A 10,837-nucleotide genomic window follows, 5' to 3' on the forward strand; every position below is an offset into this window, starting at 1 on the left:
CTAAATAAATCTACGTATTTATGTGTTGTATCCACAGTATTTCACTACTAAAATATATATAAAACAGCTCTGGTTAGTTGCCTTTAAAAAAGTGCTTAAATCAGATATTTAAAGGAAGTCTAGTCAAATGATGTTTTAAGTTTATGTGACTTGCATCCATCCTCCCGGAGCTCTCAAGATGGTGGCGGGCCACTTCCAAGATGGCAGTGGGCCTCTTCCAAGATGGTGGCAAGCCTTGTGTTCTCTGACTTGGGGTTCTTGGCCTCACAGACTACAAGGAATGTAATCTTGGGCTGTGTGGTGAGTGTTATAGCTCTATTAGAAGCCATGGGTCACAGAAAAGAACCATGGAACCCAGTGACTAGTGTTGAGCTCGATTAGGATGAACCCAGGCACTTAGCCATACAGGAACAATGGCAAGCCTTTAGCCTGATTCAGAGTGGCAATGGATGCCTCACTGGATCAGGAGCACAGTGGACACCCTACCAGATCTGGAGGGATGGAAGTCAGTGGCGGGTGTTTGATGGCGGCAAACAGCAGTGGTGGACAGTGAGCAAAGACTCAGCTTGAGACATAACAAACATGGACCAGAAGAGTACACTGGCAAGATTTAATAGAGTGAAAACACAGCTTCCATACAAAGAGAGGGGACCCAAAGAGGGTAGCCATTGCCAGCTCGAATTCCTGGGTTTATATCCCAATCATTGTCCCTCCCGCTGTGCTGTCAGGTGATAGATGATTTGCTATTTCTTTACCTCCTGTTTTTGCCTAATTAACATTTTAGTGAGCTCTCTTTACTACCTGATTGGTCAGGTGCGAGCTAAGTTGCAAGCCCCATGTTTAAAAGTGGATGCAGTCATCTTCCCTGCTAGGCTTAGGGATTTTTAGTCAGCCCAGGAAATCCGGCTAGTCCTGTCTCTCAACAAGACAGAATGATATTTGCTTGTATGCCTATGAAATATGGTTTGGCTTAATAAAAACAATAAAATCATGAGTTATAGGTGCAGATATCCTTCAAATGAGCCATAAATGTTATAACTTAAGTGAACACCTGAAATTCACAGCTGCAAAAACGGCTAATAAGAAAATAACTTTAAATATTGGCTGTCAAAGTTTTTGCAAATAATCTAGGTAAACCATTATTCAGGAAAATATGATATGGCTCCAATAAGTGGGGAAGACCAGGGTCCTTGGTCTCACGCCAATAGGATTAATGACACTAACACATATGGAGTGTTTTGTTATTATTATATTTTAAGTTCTGTGATATATGAGCACCATGTTCATGTTTGTTACATAAGTACTGTCATAAGCGTCCATGTGAAGAGATCACCAAACAGGCTTTGTGGGAGCAATAAAGCTTTTTAATCAGCTGGGTGCAGGCAGGTTGAGTCCGAGAAGAGGGTCAGTGAAGGGAGGGGCTGTTTTATAGGATTTGAGTGGGTAGTGAAAAGTTACAGTCAAGGGGGGTTGTTCTCTTGCAGGCAGGGGTGGGGGTCACAAGGTACTCAGTAGGGGAGCTTCTGAGCCAGAAGGAATTTTACAGGGTTAGTCATTCAGTTAAGGTAGGGCAGGAACAAATCACAATGGTGGAATGTCATCAGTTAAGTCATGAACCAGCAATTTTCACTGCTTTTGTGGTTTTCACTTGCTTCAGGTCGTCTGGATGTATAAGTGCATGTCACAGGGGATATAATGGCCTAGCTTGGGCTCAGAGGCCTGACATTCCTGTCTTCTTATATTAATAAGAAAAATAACATAAAATAGTGTTGAAGTGTTGGGGAGGCAAAAATTTTTTTGTGGGGTTGGTATGAATACATAATGGGCAATGTTTCTCAGTGCTGCTTCGAGTGGGATTAGGGCAGTGTGGGAACCTAGAGTGAGAGAGATTAAGCTGAAGGAAGATTTTGTGGCAGGGGGGTGATATTGTGGGGTTCTTAGAAGGAGCATTTGTCACATAGAATGGTGATGGCCTGGATACGGTTTTGGATGAATTGAGAAACTAAACGGAAGACACAAGGTCCAAAAAAGAGAAGGAGAAAAATAATAGGTATTAAAGAACTAAGAATTGGGAGGACCCAGGACATCTAATTAGAGATTGCCCAAGGGGCTTCAGTGTAATTACTTGCTTGGTTGGCAAGGTTTTGGGCTGTATCCTTGAGTTTTTTTTATGTTGTCATACACCAGGCCAGATGAGTTTAGGTAAAAACAACACTCTTCATTTAAATATATACACAGCCCTCCTTTTTCTGCAGTAAGTCAAAGCCTTGGAGGTTTTGGAGGACAATTGCAGCTAGAGAGTCAACTTGGGTCTGAAAGACTGATAAAGTTTGTGATATGTCTGTGATGCTAGCAGAGAAGTCATTAGAGATACAGAAGGTTGAGATGGAGGTTGAAATGCCTGCTATTCCAGTACCAAGAACAATAATGGAGGCAGAAAGTCCTAAACTGACAAGCAAGGGAATTAGTGGAATAACTTTTTTTTGTCATGTCAGTGTCCTGAGGGAAAAGGACACTCTTCAGTCACATTTGCAAATCGAAATTTTGGGAGTAAGGAAAACGAGTGTGCATGAGCCTGTCCAATTAGCAGGTAGACACAAGTAGGTAGATGATCCACAGAGGATGAAGAGACCGGTTCAAGGCAAAACTGGAAATGCAAAGTAAAAAGTTGAGAAGGAGTACTCAAAAAGGAATCTGGTAGCCAGACCCCTAGGGATCCAGCTTGGACAGCAGTCATCAGAGGTTGTAATGGGGACCTATGGGGTAACTGCATAGAGGGGGAGGTTCAATTTTCATAGTGCATGAGAAAACGTTGAGTGTCTATGAGCAACCTTTCACTGTTAGTTATGGGGCTGGGTATAAGTAAACAAGAAGAGGGCCTGTTAAGAAAGCCTGACGAGCAAGATCCTGGGAGGCTGGAAGGTAGCCAAGGATGGAGTGAAATACAGGGTATCCTCCTAAGCAATAATTACTGCTAATGTTTTTAAGTTTGCCTGTATTGATAGAGGGCTTATCTGTAATATGGAGTTGGAAGGCTCCAATTGTTTCAGAGATGTGTGTAGTTGGGCTTTGGAGATGAAAAGTGAAGGAACATTGAGAAGGTGAAATGTTACCCATGGGAATTCCAGTGGGTCTTTGCTGAGAGATACGTAAAGGAGTGGCCACAAGAATAGTAGTTTGTGTTGTGAGGGGTGCAAATATGGGGGGAGTAGGGTTGATATAAGGAGAAAGGTTTTTTTAAGTAAGTGCAGTGCAGGGCAGCAGCTTGATGATGTGAAGTGTCTGGGGAGATCTTTCTGGATATATCTAGAAAGTAAAGAAATTCTTCAAGAGGGTAAAGGTAAGCGTTATTAAAGGAAGTTCAAAAGTGTAGAGAGACAGGAGATGTTGTCAAGTCTGTATGTAAGGCGGCGACAGCTGTGTAGTCACAGGAAGGAAAGAAAATGCAAAGCCAGAATTGTTCACTAAGGAGGGATTAGAAATGGCTTGAAGAGAGTAAGTAAGATTGAAAGTGTGGTGGAGATAGCTGCGGAGAGGTAGAGAGTGGCATAAGAATAGGAAAGAGAATAAGACTGAGTATAAAAGTAAAGAATAGAACTTCATCAGGTTGAAAGTATTGGAAGGTGCCTTGCCAACAAAGATCATCTATCCACTCTGTAAGGGAGTTAAGAGTGACAGTCTGGGGATAGCAACAGGAGATAACAGCTGTGATGGCTTGGAGAAACGGTAAACTGGCAGTGTAAACAAGAGCAGGCCACTTATGGGTAGTTGAGAATGGTGAATAGGAGTATGACTAGATAGAAGATAGTAGGGATGACAAGTTTTTGGTGTGCAGTCCAAATAGTGAGAGTGACTGTACAGCCCTGTTGCAAAAAGTAGGGCAAGGATGAATAGACTTAATAGAATGAAGGAATGTATTAGGCTCATGGAGGTTATTACTGTCCTCCAGAAATGCGAGTGAGTTTAAGGGAAGTAGTGGAGAGTACTTGCATCTTCCAGGAGGAAGAAGAGAGATTAGGCTGGCTATCTGATGGAGACAGCTTTATTTTGGAATGGTGAACCCAACCCAATGGGGAGGATCCTCCAGGAAGACAGCTATTCAGGTACTATAGATGACAAATTAGGGTCCAGTCCATCAAGGTTGTAGAGTTTGAGGGGTCAGGTTTTTAACAAGAACAGACCATCCAGCTAGGGTGTCTTCATATGGCTGGGAATCTGGAGTAGGCAAGAGAAGATTAGCAGCCTGGTGAATTTCCTGTCTAGCCTGCTGGAGGACTGGAAGATAGTCACCTAGAGGGCTGGTGTCTGGGATGAGGTTGGGGCTAAGCAAGAAAGTGTATCCATATAAAAGTTGAAATGGACTGTACCCTGTATCAAGTTGAGGCAAGTTCTAATTATGAGAAGGGCAAGAGGTGAAAGTACTGTCCAGTCCTTTTTAAGTTGGAGGCTGAGTTTGGTGAGGTGTGTCTTTAAAAGACCATTAGTCTGTTCTACTTTTCCTGAAGATTGAGGATGGTAAGTGATATGAAGTTTCCACTGAATAGCAAGAGCCAGAGAAACTGCTTCGGTGATTTGACTAGTAAAAGCTGGTCCGTTATCAGACTGTATAGAGGTGGGAAGGCCAAACTGATGAATTATGTCTGACAGAAGGGAAGAAATAACTGCAGTGGCCTTCTCAGACCCTGTGGGAAAGGCCTCTACATGTCCAGTGAAAGTGTCTACCCAGACTAAGGGATATTTTAGTTGTCTGACTCAAGGCATGTGAGTAAAGTCAATTTGCCAGTCCTGATCAGGGCAAATCCCCGAGCTTGATGTGTAGGAAAGGGAGGAGGCCTGAACAGTCCCTGAGGGGTAGTAGCATAGCAGATGGAACACTGAGAAGTGATCTTCCTGAGGATAGATTTCCATGATGGAAAGGAAATGAGAGGTTCTAAGAGGCAGACTAGTGGCTTGTAACCTACGTGGAAGAGATTATGAAACGATGACAGAATCGAATGGGCCTGTGAGGCTGGAAGGAGATATTTTCCTTGGTCTAAGAACCATTTGCCTTTTGTGGAAAGAGATTGATAAGTGGAAGTTTCAGTCAGTGAGTGGGTGGGAGTGACTGATGAGAAGGAGAAAAACTGGCCATGAGTGACAGAATTTGGAAGGCTAGCTGTTTCTTTAGCTACCTTGTCAGCATAAGCATTGTCCAGAGTGATGGGATCTGATGGCTTTTGATGTCCCTTGAAGTGAATGACTGCAGCTTCCTTTGGAAGTAAAGTGGGCTTGAGAAGAATTTTTATTAAGGAGACATTAATAATGGAGGACCCTTGATAGTGAAGAAACCTTTTCTGCCCATATAACAGCATGGTGGGGCAGCATATGGAAGGTATATTTAGCATCAGTATAAATATTGATGCATAGTCCCTTTGAAAGAGTGAGGCCTCAAGTTAAGGCAATGAGTTTGGCTTGCTGAGAGCTAGTGGAGGGAGGCAGAGCAGTAGCGTCAATGATAGATGTGGAAGATACTATGGCATAGCCTGCCTTTCTGGTGAGTGGTGATTAGGCCTGGTGGAACTGCCATCAATAAACCAAGTGTGATCAGGGTGAGGAACAGGAAAGAAGGAAATATGGGGAAATGCAGTGAATGTCAGGTGGATCAGAGAGGTACAGTCATGGGGGTCAGGTGTGGTTTCCAGAATAATGTGGGAGGCTGGATTGAAGTCCAGGCCGGGAAAAATGGTAATTGTGGGAGACTGAACAAAGAGTGAGTATAGCTGAAGGAGCTGTGGAGCAGAAAGTATATGTGTTGGATGTGAGGAAGAAAATGGATTTTGGAAGTTATGAGAATTGCAGGGAGTGAGTTGAGCATAGTTTGTGATTTTTAGGGCTTCTAAAATTATTAGGGTTATGGCAGCCACTGCACAGAGATATGATGGCATAAAACAGTAAGGTCAAGTTGTTTGGACAAAAAGGCTACAGGGTGTGGTCCCAGTCCTTGTGTAAGAATTCTGACTGCACAGCCCTGCACTTCAGCTGTGTGGAATGAAAAGTTTGGGATGACAGCTCGTGTGGGAGTAGTCTCTAAAGCTGTCTTCAAGGAACAGAAAGAGGAGTGGAGAAAGGATTTAGGATCTATGGGGTCAGCTAGGTTTCCTTTTGTGAGTTTATATAATGGTTTTGTTAGGATGGCAAAACCAGGTATCCAAAGGCAAAAGTATTCAACCATGCCCAGGAAGGAAAGAAGTTTTTGTTTTGTAGAAGGGGGTTGGGGGTTTGAGAGATCAGTCTGACACAATGGGCAGGGAGAGTACATGTGTTTCTATGAAGAATTATGCTGAGGTATGTAATGGATAGAGAAGAAATTTGAGCTTTGGAGGAAGACACCCAATATCTCTTGGAGAATAAAAGTTGAAGGAGCAGGAGGATGTCTTATTGAGAAGATTCAAAGGAGGGGCCACAAAGTAGGAGATCATCAATATATTGAATTAAGTGAGAAGCAAACAGATGGAAAGAAAGTAAATCATGAGAAATAGCTTGGCTGAAGTAATGAGTGCTATCCCTGAATCCCTGTGGCAATACAGCCCAGGTAAGCTGCTGGGACTGATCGGTGTCAGAGTCAGTCCAGGTAAAAGCAAAGAGAGGCTGGGATGTGAGATGCACGGGAATAGCAAAAAACACACCTTTAAGTTCAAGATGGGAGTAGTGAGTTGTAGAGGAAGGTATTGAGAACAAAAGAGTGTGTGGTTTGGGAACCACAGGGTGGATAAGCAAAACAATTTAGATGATAAGGCACAGATCCTGAAATAACCCGTAAGACTTGTCTGGTTTTTGAACAGGGAAAATGGGAGAATTGCAAAGAGTTTTTAGGTTTTAGAAACACACGCTGTAGCAGGCGAGACACAACTGGCTTCAATCACTTAAGAGCCTGTTGTGGAATGGGATACTGGCATTGAGCTGGGTAAGGGTGATTAGGTTTTATTGGGATAGTAATGGGCATGTAATCGGTTGCCAGAGAGGGAGTGGAGGTGTCCCACATTGGAGGTTAAGGTGGGGGGTGCAAGAGGAACATGCGAAGGAGGCTTTGGGTTGGGAAGAAGGGTAGCAATGAGATGTGACTGTAGTCCAGGAATAATCAGGGAAGCAGATAATTTGGTTAAAATGTCTTGGCCTAATAAGGGAACTGGGCAGGTGGGGATAACTAAAAAAGAGTGCATAAAGGAATGCTGTCCAAGTCTGCACCAGAGTGGGAGAGTTTTAAGGAGTTCTGAAGCTTGGTTGTCTGTACCCACCACAGTTGTGGGGTCAAGGGAAACTTGAAAAGAAGATAATGTGGAATGGGTAGCCCGTGTATCGATTAAACAGGGGATGGGTTTGCCCTCCACTGTAAGAGTTACCCAAAGCTCAGAGTCTGTGATGGTCCAAGGGGCTTCCAAGGTGATCGGACAGTGTCAGTCTTCAGCTGCTAAGCTGAGGAGTTCTGGGATAGAGTCAGCCAAGGAACGTTAGGTTTGGGCTCCAGGAGCTTTAGAAGCATCAGCAATGTGAGTCAGATAGTCCAACCTCCAGTGGGGGCCTGCAGAGACAGGGCACAGCATAGGAGGAATCCTGGGCTGTGGGCATTCTAAGGCCCAGTGGCCAGGTTTCTCGCATTTGAAGCAAGGTCCATGAGGAGGTTTTGAAGGAGTCCCTGGGAGCTGTGGCTTGGATGCTCTGAAGTTTTTGTATGCTGGAGACCTGGTTGTGGATTTTCTTACAGCAGAGGCAAGTAGCTGTAACTCAGAGATGTGTTGTCACTTGGCTGACTCTTCTCTATCATTGTTCACCTTAAAGATGAAGTTAATTAAGTCCTGTTGTGGGGTTTTAGGGCCAGGATCCAATTTTCAGAGTTTTTTCCTAATGTCAAGAGCAGATTGGGTGATAAAATGCATATTAAGAATAAGACGGCCTTCTGGCCCCTCTGGGTCTAGCGTGGTAAAGCATCTAAGGGTTGCTGCTAAGTGGGCCATGAATAGGGTTGGATTTTTGTCTTTACCTTGGGTAGTTTCTTTAAGCTTGTCATAATTAACAGCTTTGTAAGCTGCCATGTTAAGCCCTTCAACTAGGCCGGGAATCATGTAATCTCACCTAGCTATACCTGGGGAATCTTATAGTTCCACTGGGGATCATCTCAGGGAACTGCTCTAATGCCTTCCCAGAGGTCTGGCTTATAGAGCCAGCAGTTGTCTGCATGAGATTGGGCCAGAGAAAAAAACTCTTTCTCATTCATCTGGGAAGAGAGTAGAAGTTACGATGACATTTAAGTCACTCCAGGTTAAATTGTAGGACAGTTAGATATCGGAATTCCTACATATATTTAGTGATGTCTGATGAGAAAGAGCCTAAATGCTGACTGATCTGAGAGAGGTCCAATAGAGAAAAAGGCACATGTACCCTGACTATGTCTTTAGCTCCAGCCAACTCTCTGAGAGGAAATTGTTGGGCAGGTGGGGGAGAGTCATGGAACCAAACTGTAAGCTGGACAGGGTGTGAGGATGGGAGAGGATAGAAGGATTATAGGGTGGAGGAGCGGAGGATGAGGAGGAGTTGGAACCTGGCTTGGCCTGGCCAGGAGCAGCCTGGGGAGGAGGGAAGAGGTCAGAAAAGTCCATAGAAAAGGAAGATCCAAAAGACTCAGTGACTCTTGAGGTTGGGACTGAAGGGATAGGCAGGAGGGAAAGAAGGAGGATTTGGGATGAATTGCACTGGGAATAGAGACTAGGAAGAGAATGAAGTGTAAAAAAAATGCCTGGATGTAAGGCACCTCAGACCATTTGCCCATTTTTTTTGACAAAAATTATCTAGGTCTTGTAGGATGGAGAAATCAAAAGTGCCATTTTCTGGCTGTTTGCAGCCATTATCAAGTTTGTATTAGGGCCAAGTGGTGTTGAAGAAGAAAATAAGGCATTTAGGTTTTAGGTCAGGTGTGAGTTGAAGAGGTTTTAGGTTTCTAAGAACACAGGCTAAGGGATAAGATGGGGGAATGGAGGGCAGAAGTTTGCCCATAGTGAAGGAGGTAAGTTTAAAGAAAAAGAGACACAGAGAAGGGGGTGGTGAGCAGCCTTGGGCTGCAATGTGGGTGAGCAACCAAAGTAGGCATCCCTACAATTGCCTTGCCACCAAGGGAATGTGAGTGAATGACCAAGGCAGGCATCCCCCAGTGATCAGACACCAATGAAATATGGGTGAATAATCAGGCTGGCATCCCTGCAGTGACTAAACACCAAGGGAAGACTGTCTTCCTGAGTCCATGACTGGTGCCAGAGTTTTGGGTCCATGGGTAAAATGTGTCTCCTTTGTCTCTACTAGAGGGGAAAAAGAACTGGAGTTGGAAGGAGAGAGAGATTGAAGGGTAATAAGAGATGCTGGAGAAGAGAGTGAAAAGACCACTTACCTGATTTGAAATTGGTGAGATGTTCCTTGGGCTTGTTGGTCTGAGGACCCGAGGTCATATGTGGATCTCTCACAGAATGAGGGATAGGATAGGGGACTGGTATCCTGAAGAAGTCCTCCTGTCCCAGATTTCCACAGCAAATGTCATGCGCGTCCATGTGAAGAGACCACAAAACAGGCCTTGTGTGAGCAATGAAACTTTTCAATCACCTGGGTGCAGGCGGCCTGAGTTTGAAAAGAGAGTCAGTGAAGGGAGATGGGGTGGGGCTGTCTTATAGGATTTGAGTGGATAATGGAAAATTACAGTCAAACGGGGTTTTTCTCTTGCAGGCAGGGGCGGGCGTCACAAGATGCTCAGTGAGGGAGCTTCTGAGCCAGGAGAAAGAATTTCACAAGGTTAATCACTCAGTTAAATTGGGGCAGAAAAAAATCACAATGGTGGAATGTCATCAGTTAAGGCAAGAACCAGCCATTTTCACTTCTGGGATTCTTCAATTTCTTCAGGCCATCTGGATGTATACATGCAGGTCACAGGAGATATGATGGCTTAGCTTGTGCTCAGAGGCCTGAAGCTATGTGTGTGCCATGTGGTTTACTGCACCCATCAACCCATCATCGGCAGTGGTTTTAAGGAGTGAAAAGTTTAATAGTCAGAAAAGAAGGAAGGAAAAAGAAAATATCTGCCCTGTACAGAGATAGAGGGAATGGGGATTCAAACAAACAGAAAACTCCATTTGTGGTAGAAAAGTGTCTACTTCTTTGAGAGGGGTGAAGGAGGTGGTGTCTGATTTGCATATGGCTCAGGATATTGGTTTAACCAGGCTTGTTATTGATGAAGCCTGCAAAAAAATTGACCCTCACACCCTAGACTTTTAATATGCAAATGCAGGGCCCTGTGATGTTCTGCCCATGTGGGGATATGTGGGGGTGTGCCATGTTGCCAGGCACATGTGGGGCAAGGGCAAGAAGAAGATGACATGAATCACCATGTTTGGGTGGACTCAGTTTCTAATGGCCAACATTTGCATATCAAAACTTGCCAGTCAGCTCTAAGAGCCAGGGCTTTCCTCCCAGACAAGAAATGCTTCTGGAGCTGCTGTAAAAGAAACAAAAACTTTCCAAGGACCACTTTCCCCTCTCTCTGCCTAAAATAATTTCTTAATAACTCCTATAACATTTTCCCCATGATGTCACACTAACTGCTGTTAGGGGATTTGGGGAGATGGCTTTTCCTGACCAATTTCTGCTGGAAAGAGGTGTTGAATGGAGCAGCTAGGACCTCCCTGAGGTTGATCTAATGATCTTCAGAAGAATGGTGTGTCCATTCGTGGTTCAGTTTGCAGCACCAGATAGAGTTTGATTGCTTCTAGGTGATAGGAGACAATTCAATTTCAAGTTATAGTATTGAGCATACAGGGTTCAT

The 10,837-nt window shown here is 44.2% G+C and overlaps 1 long non-coding RNA gene across 1 annotated transcript in view; it reads right to left on the reverse strand.

Moving 5' to 3' along the window:
- Positions 1 to 10,080, reverse strand: part of LOC129476764 (uncharacterized) — a 141,214-nt gene extending 131,134 nt beyond the window's left edge. The window contains exon 1 of the long non-coding RNA XR_010119786.1: positions 9,416 to 10,080. This is a non-coding gene — a long non-coding RNA (uncharacterized lncRNA). The remainder of the gene's footprint in view (positions 1 to 9,415) is intronic.
- Positions 10,081 to 10,837: the final 757 nt, after the last annotated feature.

This window comes from Symphalangus syndactylus, chromosome Y (assembly GCF_028878055.3).
Source record: "Symphalangus syndactylus isolate Jambi chromosome Y, NHGRI_mSymSyn1-v2.1_pri, whole genome shotgun sequence".
In the NCBI taxonomy this organism is placed as follows: domain Eukaryota; kingdom Metazoa; phylum Chordata; class Mammalia; order Primates; family Hylobatidae; genus Symphalangus; species Symphalangus syndactylus.